Genomic DNA, 19228 nt, shown 5'->3' with positions numbered 1-19228 from the left:
TTCAACCCCTTAATAAGAGCTGGTGAACTTTGCCATCTTAGTGAAAGCATCCATGTCTCTGGTCTTCCGGAATTCCCAGCCTTGAACAGCGGCCCTTCTCATCCCTAGAATTTTAATTTTACTCTCAGCTTGGCTAGTTTTCTCTCTGGCTTGTTTTCTAGAGGTAAATTAGAAGCAATTGATGCATTTCTGCCCTTTTTTTTTGTTGTGGTTGTTGTTAATCATTGTCGGAGGATGGAGAACAGAAAACAATCACTTGCAGACTTGGCTAATTTTATGTCATCATAAGACAAGCTAAAGTTACTTGAGAGGAGAGAAACTCCTTTAAGAAAATGCCAACATAAGATCAGGTTATATGCAGGCAGCCCTGTACAGCATTTTCTTAGTTATTGATGGGAAGGGCCCAGCCCATCGTGGGTGAGACATGTATAGGTTGGTATAAGACATCCTGGGTGCTATAAGAAATCAGGCAGAGCAAGCTACAGGGAGCAAGCTACTAAGCAGCACTCCTTCATGGCCTCTATATCAGCTCCTGCCTCCAGGATCCTGCTCTGAGTTCCTGCCTTGGCTTCCCTCAGTGATGGACTTACAATATGTAAGATGAAAGAAATACTTTCTCCCCCTGTTGCTTTGGGTCATGGCATTTCATCCAAGTCCTAAGTAATCTAACTAATAGTAACCCTAACTAAGATACTTAGCATCTTAGGTAAGGTTCAAGTAGGGACTGCAATACTACATAGTATCACACACACACACACACACACACACACACACCAGTTTATCAAGCCTCTCTTGCCAACCAGTGTCACCTTAGCTGAATAATTTTTTTTCCTTTATAACCAATAAGTAAAAAGCTATGCTATTATATCATTGGTTCACAAAGATAGTTATTTACAATGAAGGAAACATGAATATACTGGTAAACGTTATGTTTAATGTCATTCAAAATTTCTCCAAGAATATTTTGAACAGATCTGGAAAGATAGGTCACTGGTTAAGAGAACTGGCTGCTCTTACAGAAGATTTAAACTCACTGCTCAGGACCCACTCAGTGACCATTTACAGGGCATTGACTGCCTTTTCTGCATATACAGACAAACCAGCATATACACATACAGATAAATAAAAATAAAATTTAATGTTTTGAAGGTAGTGATGACAAAATCCAAATAAAAAACCAGCCAAATCCCTTTTGGTCAAATCATCAACTTGTATTTTAAAACTTAGCAAATTAGCCATCAAGAAAGGTGAATCTGAGGCCTCAGTCTGTAACAATGAGGCCACAGGTGATCTGTGCTCTTGAGGCTTCCGTGGGAAGACATTAAAAGATTATAGACATTCACTTTGATAATAAATATTCTTACAACTAACTCTACAGGCTCCTTTATGGGGAAGGGGACAAACCAAAGGATTTGCTCTGCAACTCTGAATGGGAAGGCTGTTATTAGTGTTCAAGACCAAACTGCTTTGAGAACTGGTATAGTCACCGGGTTCATTTTTAAGACACTATTCAATTTCAAATTTTAAGAGCATATTCACAAAGTCATTTATATACTATATCACTACCCCCAAGTAGCTTAGTTCCAGCCCTCACATTATAGTAAAAAGCCCAAGGTACAGTCACTATGATTCACTCAAAACTGTACGTTTCAATAAACTAACACCTTTTGAATGATGGGAACGATTCTGCTGCTTTATAAATATTTATGACTCTTAATAGAAGTAGCAAGACAAGACACTAGGGAATTGATATGGCATTTTCTATGTGAATGCTGATAAGAACCAAATATGTAAGAAAGAGTTGTTTGTCTAAAGGTAAATCTGCTTTGGTAAAATAACAATAGGAAACACATACACAGGTAATAAAGCTCATTGAACAGTTATGTGAATAATTTTGTCTCTCATACTAACTCCTTGCCTGGAACTGAGCCCCGTATATGTCTAAAAACACCTTTGAAGGTTAGACCACAGTGTAGCTGCTGCTGGGGAAGAACAGAGCTTCAGGTGGCGCTACCAACATCCTCAGGAGGAAGGAGGTTTCCTCTCTGGTATAAGTCATTCACTTGATGCTGAGGTTTCTGAGAGTTGTGGGAAGTCACAGCTCCTTGGGGACTTTCTGCTTCTGTGACTGACCCATGTGGAAGACGTCACTCATGAGCTCTGTTTACTACTGACCCACTGGGAAGACTTCACTCATGAGCTCTCTGTTTAAGAACTGAACTTAAACTTGGATGGGTATTGAGTGGGACAGGATCTTGAGGGACTTGGAAGAGGGGAAGAGTAAGATCAAGTATTTAAATTTAGAAAATGTACAAAACAATAAAAATTGAAAAGGAAGGACTGAGTAGAGCAGTGTGCCCAAGTAACATCGGTGATTTCTTTCATTTGCTTGCTTTTGCCTTGTGCGTGTGTCTCTGTGTGTCTGTGTCTGTGTCTGTGTGTGTGTCTGTGTATGTGTCTGTGTGTGTCCATGTGTCTGTGTATGTCTCTGTGTGTGTCTGTATGTGTTTGTGTGTATGTCTGTGTGTGTTTCTGTGTGTGTGTGTCTGGGTATATATCTGTGAATGTGTCTGTGTGTGTCTGTGTATCTCTGTGTGTGTGTCTGTCTCTGTGTGTTTGTGTGTCTGTGTGTATGTCTGTGTTTGTGTGTGACTGTGTATCTGTGTGTCAATATGTGTGTGTGTGTGTGTGTGTGTGTGAGTGAGAGAGAGAGACACAGAGAGAGAGAAACAGACAGACAGAAAGAGAAAGACTTTGAAATAATTTGTAATTTAGTTACATTTTGAATTTTAAAAGCAGAAAAGACTGGCCAGCTATCTGAGGTAAGCAGTATAAGATTTCATTTCTAAGACAGTGAATGATAAAATGCCAGTATTACATTCGTTAATGGCATTTCAGAGTAATTTACACAAAAATGTTATTTTAATTTTACTTTCTTAGAAGGAGTAATTATAAGACTAAATGAAAACACACATGAATGAAAACTCCTGATGAACTGGAGTGGTATTCCCAGAGAGAAATGCTGTGTGAATAAGATGGCTTCCATATTCCCACATGTTATAATATTGCAAATATTTATGCTCAAGGTTTATATCTGTGTGAGGGAAAATAGTCAAGGAGGAACCAAACAGTTGTTATTACTCCTTGGTTTGTGTTTTAAAGACACACACGTGTACGTGCGCGCGTGCGCGCACACACACACACACACATACACACACACACCACACACATTCCCTTTTTGTATTTGGCTGCGGTTGATATAGAAGACACAGTGTCAGGGGACTCTCTGGGACTAAAGTTATATACAGATGTTCAAATTATAACACTGAAACATGGGAACAGTTTTGTCCCTGTCCTTAGAGACTGGCCCTGGCTCTCTGCTTACAAACTGATGTACTCAATTCATGATTTTTTTATTTTGGTTGAATTTTCCACATGCATCATAGCAGTTGAGGGATTTTATTCTCATATCTAAACCTGTTGTCAAAAACAACTCTTGCCTTGTACCCTGTCTTTTATTCAATGTGAGATGCCTGAGGTCCCTGGGGCAATGGCTCATTGTTCGACTGGACCACATCAGTCTACAGAGAAAAGAATCTCTGTGACCAGGCAGAACTGGCTGATTAAGGAACAGAGATATGAAGCTATTCTGGGGGAAAGAGAGAGAGAAAGAACTGTACTGAAGTAAAAGCAAAGGAAAGTGGGTGTCCAGCAGCCAACAGCCTTTAAGAAGACAGCTAAGTTCAGGGCCGGAGTCATCCAGATTGGTCTGCAGCCGCTCATAAGAACAGCAACAGGTTTTCCTTCCTTCTCTCAGAGTAGGAACTGTGTCAAGACGTGTGCACTTGTACAAGATTGCTCCAAGAGGCAGGCAGGATAGCTCAGTGGGTAAAGAGCTTTCCAGGCAAACATGAGGACCAGAGTTCAGATCCTCAACCGATAGATAAGTAAGTATGGTGTCTTTTACCACACTGAAGGGCAGAGCTAGGCAGATGCTCGGGGCTTATAGACCATTTAGATTCATTGGTGAATTCCAGTGCTTGTAGCAAAGGGAATCTGTCTCAAATCTGAGCGGAAGTTGCCCTGCCCCCTCCCAATACAGAAACATATTACCATGTTATACAGACCAACATTCCCAAACTGTTCTTTTCTCTGCCTGTCCCTGTGGTTCATCTGCTCTGTGCAATCTCAGAACAAAGACAAAAATCTTGCAGGCTGGTTGTAAAGGCTTCATTCACGGAGGAGGCTGGCTCCAGGGCTAAATGGGTGAGTTCTGCCAGTCACCAAACCTAGCCCATAAACACGTGCAGCATTTCTCTAAGCAAATTGGTTCCTTAATATGGTAAAATCTGTGGCAGCCGAAGGGGGAACCCTGTGATCGCACAACCCAAAACTGATGATGGAGTCATAGCCCTATATTCCTGAAAAGCACTCAGACTCCTGCCCTGATCCAACCAGAAGCAAACAGGAGAGTCTGTGGGGCTTTCTCTTCACCACTCACTCTCAACAAACTCTTTCTCCTGTGAAGCAGAGAGCACAGTGGTTTAATTCACAGCTTATGGGATTTTTAAAAAATACTAAACCATTCAAATGTTTTCTATATTAACCAGCGTATCTAAAGATCCACAGGGATAAATAAACGCAGTGAGCTGGCAGGGCCTTCGGTGGCATAATGACTGCTAGTTATAAACAGTAAACAAGATGTAATAAGGACTGCAAGCTCTCAGGAGACAGCCCAGTCACGCGGGGCATAAATCATTAGCTGAATAACTTCAGCAGCAGTGTCTCCGAAGCAAAATTAAGCCGACGGTTCCCCCTGTGGCAATAATGAAGTACTGTAACACTGGCATAAATAAAGAACTAACCCAGAGAAGAAGGCTTTGTTGTGCCTTGGAAATGAGTGAAAGTTAGCGTCCCATAAATAACCGTGCAGCCCAGCTCTCATCTCGGAGAAGGCCTTTGCAGAGATGAGGGGGGATTAGGGAGGAGGTTGTCTCCTGTGGACACCGAGATAGGCACAGCGCCTGTTCCCTGCAGTCCCCACAGCTAGCGAGTGCTGTAGGTGGGGCATGGAGCCGCTGACATATTACCAATCTCAAAATGACAAATTTCTCTCAGCCGTAAAGACAGATATTATTCACTGATTCAGAAAGAGCCAAAGGAATGTTAAGCTGAACACAGGACAGAGAGAGGACAAACCTCCAGCCGGCCAGGGGCCCTCAAGCTAGATGGCCAACGACCTGGAAGGGAACAATTTCCAATTCTGACTTTGGCCACAGGACCCAGCCGTATGTCTTCCACATTCATTTTGCTGCATGCCAAAGTTCATCTGAAAAAAAAAATGAACTGGCTAATCACTTGCTCCTCTTGGATAACTGAACTTGGCTATGGGACATGATCACACAAAAAGACTCCAGGGAACATCTTGATCTCTGGCTGTGCTGAGTCAATATCTTGTATTTCTCACTCCAATTTCTTTATCTGTTTTACGAAGTCAATAGAGCTTTATCACAATCTCTGAAAAGGAGAGTTCTGGGTGAAGTGCTGTGAGCACACTGTCTTATAAACATAGACACATTTGTATCTTTTCACAGTGCCTAGATTTATTAAATAACACTCAGTTCACAAGCTATGTTGGTTTTATTGGCAATATTTGTCAAGTAGTCCCAAAGTCTCCAGATAGCTGGCTGAAGAAATAGGTTCTTTTATTCTAAGCTTAGATCACACATTACAACAGCAATTATACCATACATACACACACTATACAGTAAATATATCTATACTATACAGACATAAATATTTATGTTAGGTTACACATGGCTACCCCTGCAGAATTCCACACTGGACAAATAGCAAACAGAGAGAACAGTTCAAACAGGCTGTGTCACCAGTGAAGGCAAACCAAGCTGAAAACCCTGAGATGCTGGAATGTTCCCTGCCTGTTGGCCCTTTAAAGAACACACAAAGTATCAGGTAACAGGTCAGCAGAGTCACCACCATCCATTGTAGTATTATGTGTTCCAGGTGAGGAAGTTTCCCCTTTCCTAAGGCTGGGTGCAGAAATAAGCTTGTGTGCTTAGATGATTTCAATGTACTTTAATTGCACATGGTAGCACGCTTTCTCCTTCCAGGAACAAATCACCATCAGCCTGTGCCTCATTAGCAGGCGGAGGACACCACTCGTATGTACAATGAAGTGTGCCCTCATCTTTCATCTTCAGTTCGGGGCTGGTGAAGCGATGTCTCTCAGGGCAAGGCGCCGCCACCCCTGTGCACGGGGTGACTGGAGCGGGCTGACCCTGAGCGCAACACTGGCTTAGTGGCTTTGTTTTGTTTTTTTGTTTTTAATTTCTCAATAGTAGTGTTTACTTTAAAATAGCATTTTAACAATACTCACTGGCTTTAGATTCCTACCTGTGGGGAGACTTATCTTCTACAGAGCGCCATCTGTAAAGTTAGCTACCAGCTTCAGAGTCTCTTTAAGTAAATTGAGATTATGTCTGATTTGATTGGATAGGGACCCAGGCTACAGTTTTGCAGATGGCTTTCACAGGGCAAACACTTCAAAGACTTAAATTCCTAATCCTGTCCTTCCTTCCCTGCCCCTTTCTAGTTTGATGCTCCAAACAGATTGTCATTAACAGATCAAAGCCCACGCTGAGCAGGTCTGGCTGTAGTTATGGTAGCTTTGCCTCTTTGAATATCTGTATTCTCCTTTATTAATCTATAATGAGAAGATATAAATGGAAGGTTCATTACCTCTCTGTCCTTATAGGCATAAGGCTTTTGTTCATCAGTTATATAACCTATGGCTTTGAATTTCCGTGGATGAAGGGATCACTCCAGTAGGTTCACTTCACCACATATTTGACTGTGGAACAGAAGTGAACAGTGGTAACACATCCAACTTATGCTCAAAGACAGGTCAAAGCCAGATTCTAGGTAAAATTACAAATAAAACATTGTTCATCACTGTTCCCTGCTCAACTGTCCTAGCCTCTCCTCCCCCTCACACTTTCATGGTCTGCCTTACTTCCTCAAGAACCCTAGGAATAACTGAGTGTCTCTCTTCATGTTCAATTTTGGTTGCTCCCATTGCCTGGGATAGTTATGACCAGTTCAGGCCAATGACAACAAGCGAGATAGGAATGATACCTAATTCAGGCTAAGAATGGACCAATCCAGAACCCGCTGGTCCAGAGGGATTGCCAGGGTTGTGCTCTGCCAGCCTAAAGGATCTTCCAACCTGAACACTTATTCAAACATAGTAGCTGCCAGGTTTGCTGAGGCACACACAGTACCTCAGTACTCAGGAGGCAGAGGAAGGAGGATTGGGGGTCCAAGGCCAGTGTGTTACATGCCAAAATCTTATACCAAACAAAATAAAACCCACAATCAAAACAATAGTTATAACAATAAATGATAATTACTGCCAGGGAGTACTTGAGTTCCTGGTATATTCCATAGCACTACCAACAAACAAAAATGAATCTAGCCAGTGCAACCATAAAACATTGATATCATTCAAAGCAGATCATATATCTAATAAGAGTTCAATCAAAACATATCAAGAAATGTTATGATATATTAATAAAAACAATACTATCCCAATTCAAAAAGTAGCAAAGGATTTTATAGACTTTTCTCCAGAGAAGAAACACAAATGACCACCAAATACATGAAATCACGTACAATATCATTAATCATTACCAAAATGCAAACCAGATGTGGTGGTATAATCTCAGAACTCAGGAACTGGAGATAGGAGGCTAAGGAGTCCAGGGTCAGCCTTGGCTAAACAGTGAGTTGGAGGCCAGGCTGTGTTTGTGGGAGTCACTGATCCCCTTCCCCACATAATAGAAAACAAAACCCACAATCTGTCACATCAGGTCACACTTGCTAGTATAACTGTAATCGGATGACAAGAAAGAAAACTAGCAAGGCTTAAAGAGAATATAAGAGTTTTGGTGTGCACACAGTGATAGTCAGAATGCCAGTGTTACAGCTTCATTGAGGAATAATTTATCCTTCTTTAAGAAGTGAACATAAAGTTTCCTTACAATCTCAAAATTCTGGCCAGCCTTGGCAGCACATGACTTTAGCTCCTGGACTCTGGAAGCAGAGACAAGTGGGCCTTTAGGAGTTCTCATGCCAGCCTGGTCTAAATAACAAGTTTGATGCCATCCAGGGCTACACAGTATCTCATAACGAACTAACAAACAAACAAACAAACAAATAAATACAACACCCTAGCAATCCCACTCCTAGGAACATAACCATGATAATGATAACGAGTGTCAGGCAAAACCTCTTGTGCACATTTTGACATCAGTACTCTGCATCCGAGTCAGAAAATGAAACTACTCAAACATCCATATACTGTACATCCACATGACAATCTAAGTCCAGGCCAAAAACTTAAGTAGTGATATGTCTACACAAAGTCCACATGACTTTAAAAACACTATGCTAAGCAAAAGAAGCCACTTGTGGCAGATCAAATAATGTATGATTACGATCACAGGCATTGTCTTGGAAAGACAGACACACAGCCTCAAAAAAGGTGGTCACCAGGAGCAGATCTGGGAACATGATAGACTACAGTTTACTGATGGAGAAGGAGTTCAATTCTGAGATAAAAGAAGCATTTTCAGATGAAATGTGAACGATAATTGTACAGTTTTATAAATATGTAAGAACCACTGAAGTGTAACGGGTCAATTTCATAATATGCAAATTATATTTTCAATTAAAAGTAAAGTTTATTTATTTATTTGACACATTAGCTTGACATTCTCATGCCTTCACCTGTTTGCCCTGAAGTTTAAAAATATAGCATTTCTTCTACCTCTGAATCAAAACGGAGATTGATTTTTTTACCTTTAGTATTATGTTTAGTTTTTTTCAAGTTTACGGATTTTTAAACTTACTATTTTAATTGTATATGTTTATAGGGTACCATGTTATAATACATATACACACTATGTAATTATCAAATCAATATACTTAAATGTCTATCTCCATAAATATTTTGTATAGAACTCTTGATTAACATGTACTTATGCATCTAGGGTGGTCGTTCAGTACTCATAGACAAGATACACTGATGGAGATGACCACATCTTTCCTTTTCCTTCTTATTAGTGTTTGGGGATTTTGACATCCTTGCTTGTGGATATTCAGATCTAGAGAGTCACTGTTCAATCAAAAACTAGGGCTTATAACATATCTCAGTTGTTAGGTGCCATCATTAAGATGGCTTTCCTTTCTATGCCTAGAATTGCCCATTTCATACTTGGAAGTTTACCCTGGCTGTTGGCTGCCTGAATGATTCCCCAGACAGCAATCTAGGTCATATCCACCAATGTATTTACCTAGCATTTCCTAAAATAATTGTCACTTTTCTGGGAGCATGTCCCACTACTCTTCCTTTCCTACACCTCCTTGATTACTTCTTGTGAATTTATAAAAATGAGATACATTGTAAATGGTGAGAATGCTCAGTCATTAAACCCATGTAAACCTGGGCACAATAGCTCACAGCTGTAATACCAGTGAGATAGGAGGCAGAGAGAGGAGAGACCCTGGAGGCTTGCAGAGGAGGTAGCCTGGCATCCCCAGATGTGATCAACAGAGAAACCCTCTCAAACAACATGGTTAGGGAAGATCTGAATGTTGTTCCCTGTCTTCCACGCAAGCACTATGGCATTCCTGTACCTGTAATCACACATGAGAATACCAGGGCTTGAACACATGTGCATGCATGCACATTAGGTGTCTTCATTTCTTGTGTGTATGCTGCCTGAATCCCCCTCTGAAATGTTAGCCCCATCAGGACAGAATGTTGGTTTTGTGTTCCCCCTGAAATAGAAGAAGGAAGAAAAGAATAAAGCTAGGAGAGTTACCTAATTATTTAAGCCCAGAACATCAGTGAGTTCTCTAAACAGACCTCTTTCTGATGTTGACCCCATGGCTTTGAGTTCTTCTGCAGCTGAGGCCCTTAGAACTCTCAATGTCAGTGGTCTTAATTTTTGCTTTATCTCTGCTTCATTCACACATTCTCTCCAGTGCTGCTGAGCCCAGCCTAAAAACCTAATCCATATTTCCCATCAACTGCCTGTTACTTAGCCTGGCTTAGGATTCTAAACACTGATCTGAAAATAAGTTCTGATCAATGGTGTCCTAGCAGCCAAACTAAAGACTAAGGGTCTTTGCCCTTTCTCTTACTCTTCATTCAAGATGCCTATTTTTGCCAAGATAAACAGTCTATTGCATATCAGAAGGGACATGTAAAGTCATAGCCTGTAGTCTTAGGGAAAGAGTTAAACAAGGAAGCAGGTTGCTAAAAGGAGACTCTATGGTCTCATTTCTGATGGTATTTCCTTCCATTCTGTCTTCAGCTTGATCTATAGACTTGTTTTTAAATAGCACATTATAGGTCTACATGGAGCCGTCCAGATCAGCCTGTTCATTTACAGTTGCCTTCCTATATTTTTGAGGCCTTTATATTACTGATTAAAACCCATTTCATGTGTTTGTTTCTGTTTCAGATCATTGGATTAAAAGAACCAGGTAAAATTCATTTTTGAAAATGAGTGATTTGGTTATTTCTGAAGCAGAAACTCTGCTACTATTTGCAGACTCTAAGAAGCTGAGGCTCCTGGATTGCTGTCAGGGCCTCTCTGGCAGAAAGGAGGATTCTTTCTTCTGTCATCTTCAGCTCAGCACACAGAGTTCATTCATGACTTACAGTCATAGAAGCCTGATTTCAAGATGGCCTCAACTGGATATAAACGTTTGAGGGGAAGGGGAGTGTGGAAAGACTGATATCTGCCTGACCCCCACAAACCTGCTAGTGATGATGCTGATGACACTGCACATCTGGATGCTTTGAAACATCCCGATGATTGATTCGAGTTTTCCACTCTTCACCTAGACTCTTGGCACAGCATGATGGAGCTGTGAGACTCACCAGGCTTTAGCATCCTCATTTCTACACTGTGGTTTACCTTTCTTCTTGGCTGTCCTTACCTGTGACCCCATACATTCTCCTCTGTATGTCAGAGCAGCTGCACTGAGCCCAAAAATGTTAGTTTTTTTTGAGTATTATTAGGTCATGTCCCTGGTCCAAGGCTCACCCATCTCCTAAGTCACTTCACATTTAATCCTTAAGTTTTTATGATGCAGACATAACAGTGGTAAGGCTAGCAAAGACCACCCCCAGTGAAGAAATTACCAAGACTTAATAATGAGCATCTCACTTATGTTTAGTGTGCTAACAGCTCCTGAGCACCCAAATTATGAAATTCCTTTATAATCCTACAAACAATCCAATGAGCAATATTTCGCTATATTTCTGGAGAGGTGCAAAGATGTCTTGAAGGCTACAGAGATCAGTAAGGCCCATTTGTCATCCTCAAACCAGTTCAATAACGTGTAGAAGTGAGTCTAAATTCAGACCAGCTTGAAACTGTGGGGTTAAAGAAATGTCCATGCCTACTTTGAACAAATGAGAGAAATCCAATTCATTGAATTCCTCCAAAATGGCGTACTTTGACAGGAGAGTGAACTGAGAACCACGTTTATGCTACTGCTCCCCGGAGAGCACTGGATGGATAAAACTCAGACGCTCTCTTGTCAACAGCTGAGTTCCAGGAAGGGACTTTTGGTTTTGTGACCCAAATGAACACTGCTACTTTCATGGCTCATCTGTTGCCCACACACTCCCACAGTGACATGCCAGTTTGTTTTGAGGTGCTGCAGCTACGTTGAGACTCAAACTCCAAAGTAACCACTTTGGAGTCCGTGTGACAACACAGCACACTGGAGGACAACCAACCACCGATACTCCAATACTCACGGTTTCATGTTGGAATGAGCCCTTGAGCAAACTAATTGGACACACACACACACACACACACACACACACACGTGCACGCATGCACAAAGGGACTTCAAAGCAAATAAAATATACACTAAAATAACTGTAAATTGAAAAGTCCCAAAAATGAATTCCCTGACTTTGGAAAAAATTTGTTCTGAATTATTTGCTTTTTAAGTTATGTGAGGTCTCCAGGAAAAACACTTGTCTCATAGGAAAAGAAAGAGCCCTCGATTCCCACAGCTCTGCCTTACTGTCCGTAGGGTTCAGTCAAAAAGAGCTCTTTATTACTCCACACATCCTCTGCCAAGGAAGCGGGATTATTCCTCTCACTATGTCTTTTATTATGCCTCTCTTCCTGTCTTAAATATCTTCCCTCTTCCTACCACTAATCCAAACACAAGGCCTGGCTTCAAAGGCCTACTCAAGAGCCACTCCAGGGCCAAAGGGGCACCTGCCTCAGAGGAGGGTGTGTTTGCATTGGAGCTTGGAGATTATCTAGCTCAAATATTTTCTGACTGTGCAGAGTAGACCCTTTGGAGCCTTCAGAAAGAGCATTAAAATGGGAAGGGGTGGGAAGAGAAACCATGTCTGGGGAGAGGGGGAAGGCTCACCTTCCTCACCATTCCCAGAAAGACAATGCTTGATAAAAAGTGGTTTCCAGAGCGTTGAAGTATAAAACCTCTAACGTGTGTAAGATAAATGATGAGATCCAGCCTGATGCACAGAGTGCTTTCCCCGGTTTGACAGAGAATTAGGGAAGCCACATGTGCCTGCTAACATCCTTAGCTCTGGGACCTCCCACCCCAGATACACTAGAGGTCAGAGACAACTGGAAATTTGTCTTTCTCTGTCTTCATTTTTTTCTTTTTGTTTTGTTTTGTTTTTTTGCTACTATATAAGGCGTAAGCCAGTGAATTTCCAGATTCCCCAGTCTTTGTTTTCCTTCTGCTGGCGTGGTTGCATTGGAGTTAAGAATCCTCACCACTCTGTATTTTTTTTATTCGATATATTTTTTATTTACATTTCAAATGATTTCCCCTTTTCTAGCCCCCCACTCCCTGAAAGTCCCGTAAGTCCCCTTCTCTTCCCCTGTCCTCCTACCCACCCCTTCCCACTTCCCCGTTCTGGTTTTGCCGAAAATAAAGCAAGACGAGATGGAGTCAGATACTGAGTAGCACTGTGGGCCTTTGGTGAAAGCAAGGACCAAACTAGATGTGAAAACTAGATGGAAAATACAGAACATGTAAGTTATGTAAGGCTGTTTTTAAATTAATTGGTAAAAAGATGACAGAATCCATCTAATGACAACTATGAATATTTTTTATCATTAATATAAGAATAAATTTTGTCTTGAAGACTTGTTCAAAAAAAAAAAAAAAAAAGAATCCTCACCACTGTATATGACATCGATGTGAATTCTCAGGATCTGAAACCATGTTGGCTGGCTTGTGGCACGGGCACTGATGCATACAGCTCTCAGAAAGCCCGCTCCAGGCACTGGCCAAAAACAACACATGCCATATCTTCTTAGAAGCCGTTAAAGTGCACGAGTGGCAGTGGGCGCAGCTGTGTTTTGCATAGAAAAATAAGTCAATCTTTCTGGCTCTGACTTGGCTTTCTAATATCTTGTCATGTTTACAAATTAACATTTGATGGCTGGTTAATTTCCCTGTCTGAAATGAATCTCTGATTCTAAGAGTTCAAAAAATGCATCGAGATAATTCAACGAGATAATCTGATTCTCTGCTCCTCTCTCAGAATCTTAAACTTTCCTTGGTTCTGATGCTTTGGAAACACTTCCTCTGGCTGCCCTCTGCTTTATCAAATAGAGGGAACAGTGTGCTGCATTTTCTGACTTTGTTTTGTTTTTTGTTTGTTTTGTTTTCTGGGTTTTTGTTTTTGTCATTGTTTTGTTTGTTTGTTTTGTTTGTCCCCCAGGTCCATCCTTTGGTTCTGTATCACCTTGTTCTGTAGAGCATCCACTATTGCCTTCTCCCTCTGATTTTTTGATATGTTCTCTGGTGGTTTAAATAAAAATGACCCCCAAAGGCTCATAGAGAGTAGCACTATTAAGATGTGTGACCTTATTGTGGAAACTCTGTCACTAAAGGTAGACTTTGGGGTTTTAAATGTTCTAGCCAGTCCCAGAGTCATTCTCTTCCTGTTGTCTGCTGATCTGGATGTCGAACTCTCAGATACCTCTCCAACACCGTGTTTGCCTGCCTGCTGACATGTTTCCTGCCATGATGATAATGGACTCAACCTCTGAAACTGAGCCTCAATTAAATGTTGTCCTCTATAAGAGTTGCAGTAGTCATGGTGTCTCTTCACAGCAATAGAAACCCTAAGTAAGATGGGTTCTTTATTTCATTTATTCATAGGTACACGTGACTTTCAAAGTCTTCTAGGAGTGTTTTCTCAATAGTACTTCTAGATCAGAAGAAAAGAATGATTTTGTGGATTTCCAAGGATTTACTTATGCTTCGTTCCACATTACATTCACAGGACAAGTTGCCTGTCCACACCCTAGAACATAACTGCCTGGAGCCAGTGTTAGCCCATCTATATCACACTCGGGACTTCTGGATCAGTTATTCAAATCTTTCTGGTTGAGTCTACTTTCAGGTTTGGGTTACTTCTGGAATTTGAGAATATACTCTTGCTGTGGGTGGTGCATGCCCATGTCCTAAGGGTGACTGTTAGTGAGAAGAGGGATACAGATGGACCTTGAGATTATGACATGCCTGATCACACAGGTTGGTTTTTCCTTGTATGAGGCTTGGCAAGAAAAGAGAAAGGAGAGGGACTTTACCAAAGCCATCCACACATTTTAGCACGGACTCACTTGCCTTCAAGACTGTTGGAAAAGCATACTTGACATGAGGGGATTAGCCTGTATAGTATTAAACAGTTTTTAGCTTGATTTACAGCCTGTGCATCTGCAGCATGGCGCGTGTGGTCCTTCATGTGCACTCTGAGCTCAGAATCTACTTGGAATATTGGAATTGGCAAAGTCTTGGGCCTTTTCAACTTCCTGATAGTATCTTCATGGAGATATCACATGCCAAAGGAACAAAAAAAGTTCCCTTAAGTTCTTCATTCTCATCTTAAACTGACTGCCTATGTTTGGGTCATCTTCTAGTTAAGGATACCACTGTCCACTCAGTCACCCATTAGAATCATGCTCTACCACTGAGCCATGCTCCAGCCCAAGAGACAATTTGCAGTTTACTACCTGCTTCAAAGTTCTGCTGCAGCTGATGGTCTTCAATGTCCTCTCAAATCCTCCAGCTTTCCAGTCTTCATCTACTGTCCACACTTTCACTGGGATTAAGTTCACATTCTTGCCAGGGTCTCCACCTCCTCCAAATTACCTGAAAACAAATCCCTCATCATCATTTCAAGGGTATCCCACAATGACCCTCCCCCCCACCCCGCCACCTGCTTTTATGTAATCGATTTTATCTCTGATTCTTTTTATAACCATCCTTTCAGTCATATACATATGCTTCATTACCCAACCAGTCCAGACCCCTTGTTAATCCCAAGCTACTTGAGAGTTTATAAATTGACATAAACCTTCATGTGCATACAGTTACTCAAGCTACCCTATCTGGACTGTTATTTCTTTCCTTATTCTATAGAAACCCACTTAACTATTCCAGGACATTCAGCCTGTGATACCTCCAACAGTTATACCATGACACCTCTTCTTTTGTGCTCAACCAATGTGTTTATCACACAGTTCTAATACTTTATCCACTTTATGTATAAATATCTTCCTATCCCTTAAATGCAAATTTTTCATATACAGAGACTCTATTATATTCATTTTTATCTATGAATTCATATATACATATATATTCATTATATATTCATATATATTCACTACGTATTCATATATATAATATATATTATATATATGAGAAAGAGAGAGAGAGAGCTTTGCATATTGCCTCATGTATAGTAGGAGCTTTATAAATATTAACTTTGGGGTCCAAGTGTAAACATAGAGTGCTTTAGTAAAACTTGGAACAAGTTATGCACTGTATTATTTATAAAGCAAAATGAGAGCTTCTTTGTTCTTTCCTAGCCCATTCTGCCACTCCCAAACATTTACCTGATCACCAGTTTCTAAGATTTCCTTCTCCAAAATGGGTTTAACATCTTCTCTGGAAGCCACAGAGGCAATGGCTGCAGAACCCGTCAAAAATTCTGATAAAGGGCAGAACAGCACTGCACGCCTTATTACAAAGACAGGTGTGGTGTCCCGGCCAGACCCAGCACCTGCGCAGCGTCAGTCCTCAGAGAAGACTCACACATGTCCACCATGGCTTCCCCGAGTCACTTATCACCCGTATCCAGCTCTCCTTAGATGGAGACCATCTGGAATTGCAGAGGTTTCCGCTCTCATCTTCTCTGCATTTTGATCACCTGCCCTGACATATGCCTGGTGCCGTTCCGTGTTTATAGCATGTCTCCTGGGCAGTTTATGGCTCTGTTTCTGGCATTTCCCCTAAAAATCATTTTGAGAATCACAGCATGAAGCTGGGGTGGGAGAATCCAGCTTGGGCTGTTTAATTTTCTGTCATGGGACTTCCATATCCTTTTGGCTTTGGGAACTGGTGTCACTAAATGCAAGATGTTTATAGAATACACATGAGCAGGCAAGTCAGTGGAGCCCACTAAACATCTGGATAATCCCAAGAAGGAGAGGATGGCAGCCCATTTCACAAGGGATTTCCATGTACTTTGTCTAATTTAATTCTTATTACAATCCTGTGAGGTACATTTCCTGTCTTCTAGATTAAATAAAGAGTCACAAATTGTTACATTCCTTCACGTTCTCCCAGAGCTAATAAGATTCAGGATGGAGGCTACCTGACCCTAAATCTGATGATCTATCCTGTAGTGTAACATATAAGAAGTAGCAAATCAGCAGAAAACCAAGAATTGGCTGTGGTTCAAACGAACTATATGTATTTTTCTTATTTGTAGAATTAAGTTGTTTCAACATATCTAATAAAATAGACTTGGGAAAAAGTACAATGCAGTCAGGAAAATATCCAAATTGTAGTGTTTTAAAAATAATTTTACTATTAACTAGTGTTTGTGATACACTAAATGGTTGGTGGACAGCAAGCAGGGAAAACGCAGATTAAGGAAAAGGAAGGGCTTGTCCAGGTCCTTCCTGTGAGGTGCTTTACAGCTGTCAGAGCCAAATGCTTAATTATCCCACCTGGCGTGGCAGTTGCCAAGGCTTATATACCAGTAGTCCCCAAAGCCGGTGCTGTGTTCTGCTTCTCACGTTGTGTTTGGTTTTTATATTTCCCAGCATTTGTTGTCACTTGTCACTAGCCATCCTGACTGGTGTGAGATAGACTCTCAATATAGTTTTCTCTGAGGTTAAGAGTATTGAATATATTTTATATACATCTACTGGATAGAGCCCAATTTCTAAAAATTAGAAGGAAGATCACTTCCAATCTCTCTTTCACACACTTACTCTTTGTCCCTCTATTGGACCTTTCTATGTTTTAAGATAGGTAAGCAACGTCCTACAATTTATCTCTGAATTAATAGCAGCAGGATTCACTGGGATAATATATTATTCCTTTCAGTCCCAGTGGACCATCCTCGGTCATTCCTACAACATGTCTTGTGTTTCTACAACACATATTCATGGTGAGTCTCTTTGTTGTCGTCTTCCAGCCACTTGGAAAATACCAAACACCAGTGCCCCTGCCAAAATAATTCAATCCCTGTGTGACAGCTAAAATTAACACACACTCTCTCTCCCTCTCTCTTAATTCTGTGTTCTCATTCTCTGCATCTCAAGAAACAAATCCCCGTCGACAGAGAAGAGTTTGATTTAATTTACATACCTGACTGTCATTTGTGAAAGCTGGGCTGTTTCTTCTCACAGAGGTTGGACCACTGATGCTCAGTCATAGTCACAGTCAGCAAGGGGAGAGGAGTAAGATCCACTTGGTACTTGCCTACCCTCAGTCTCCCACAGTGCCACCCAGGTCTTTCTCACTTTCACATGAATGTACCACACAAGACAACAGCATCTTCCGCTAGTGGCAAAGAAAAAGAAAGAAAGAAAGAAAGAAAGAAAGAAAGAAAGAAAGAAAGAAAGAAAGAAAGAAAGAAAGAAAGAAAGAAAGAAAGAAAGAAAGAAAGATGGAACAAGAAACACTTTGTGTGGGGGAGGGGTGGTTTGAGACCAAATGAGTTAAGAGCTCCAAGAATGCCCATTGCATTATGGGTAGAATAAACTCCCTGGGTCAACAGAGAATCCCATTTTTCCAAGGCAAATGAATAGATTCTAAAAAGCAGTGGGTTTCTCATGATTATAATTAAGAAAAATGGGGGCAGAAATAGATTCAATCTTTTCAGGATTTTTGCCTTTAAAACCGCTCTCTGTAAAAATCATGTAAGCTGAGGCATTGACTTACCTCTGATTCTGCAAGTTCAGTGGAGTCCAATTTAACCTTAAAACATCTTTCATTTCTATAGCTACTTTGTTATATTTATACAGGGCTACAAAAGTTAATTGGGTGATTTAAGTAAGTCCACTGTCACATATATTATGAGACCTGTGTATGTGTATTCGAAGCCCTGCTGACTGTAAGTCCAGCCTTTTATCCACTTACTCTGCCAAGGTTTCTAGAAGTTACTTAATGAGCATGAGCACACAGACTTTCAATAAGCCTTCAGTACGGAAAGCCGTCCGTGACCTCAAAGAACCCCTCTGTTGGGCCAGAGAGATGATGAAAGGCGTCAAGTCACCGGCCTCTCTGTGTGACAGTAGATCATGCTGCCAAAACACATGTGGTAAAGCTGTGGAGCTGGAGGAGGCTGGGTGAGTAAGAGGCCATGTGTTTCTAAATCCATCTCGTAGTATATACCAGCTATATACTGTTTCTAAACCCAAATTCAAGAAGTCATGAACATTTGTAGCATCTGGACGCTGACCTCTCAGTACCTAAGTTACTCTTTAGCTCCACTTGGCAGTCTACATTTAACCTGTCAGCTCGCAGAATAGCAGAATGAGGAAGAAAGCTTTAAATTTATCCGTGGGATGCAGGGAGTGGCAGTGCATGGCGTTAATCCCAGCCTCTGGCAGGCAAAGGCAAGTGGACCTCTAGGAGTTCAAGGCCAGCCTGGTCTACATAGTGAGTTCTAGGCCATCCATGGCTATGTAGAAAGACCGTGTCTCACAACCTCAATGGAGTATGGGAAAGGGTGGATGCTGGTGGCTTGGGATGCACATGAGGATGCCTGGAATTCTGACTCCACTCCCTCCAAGCTGGGGTACATTAGGGAAATGGCTGGGAT

The sequence above is a fragment of the Apodemus sylvaticus genome, chromosome 12 (assembly GCF_947179515.1).
Source record: "Apodemus sylvaticus chromosome 12, mApoSyl1.1, whole genome shotgun sequence".
NCBI lineage: Eukaryota > Metazoa > Chordata > Mammalia > Rodentia > Muridae > Apodemus > Apodemus sylvaticus.
Note: the sequence above shows the minus strand (reverse complement) of the source record.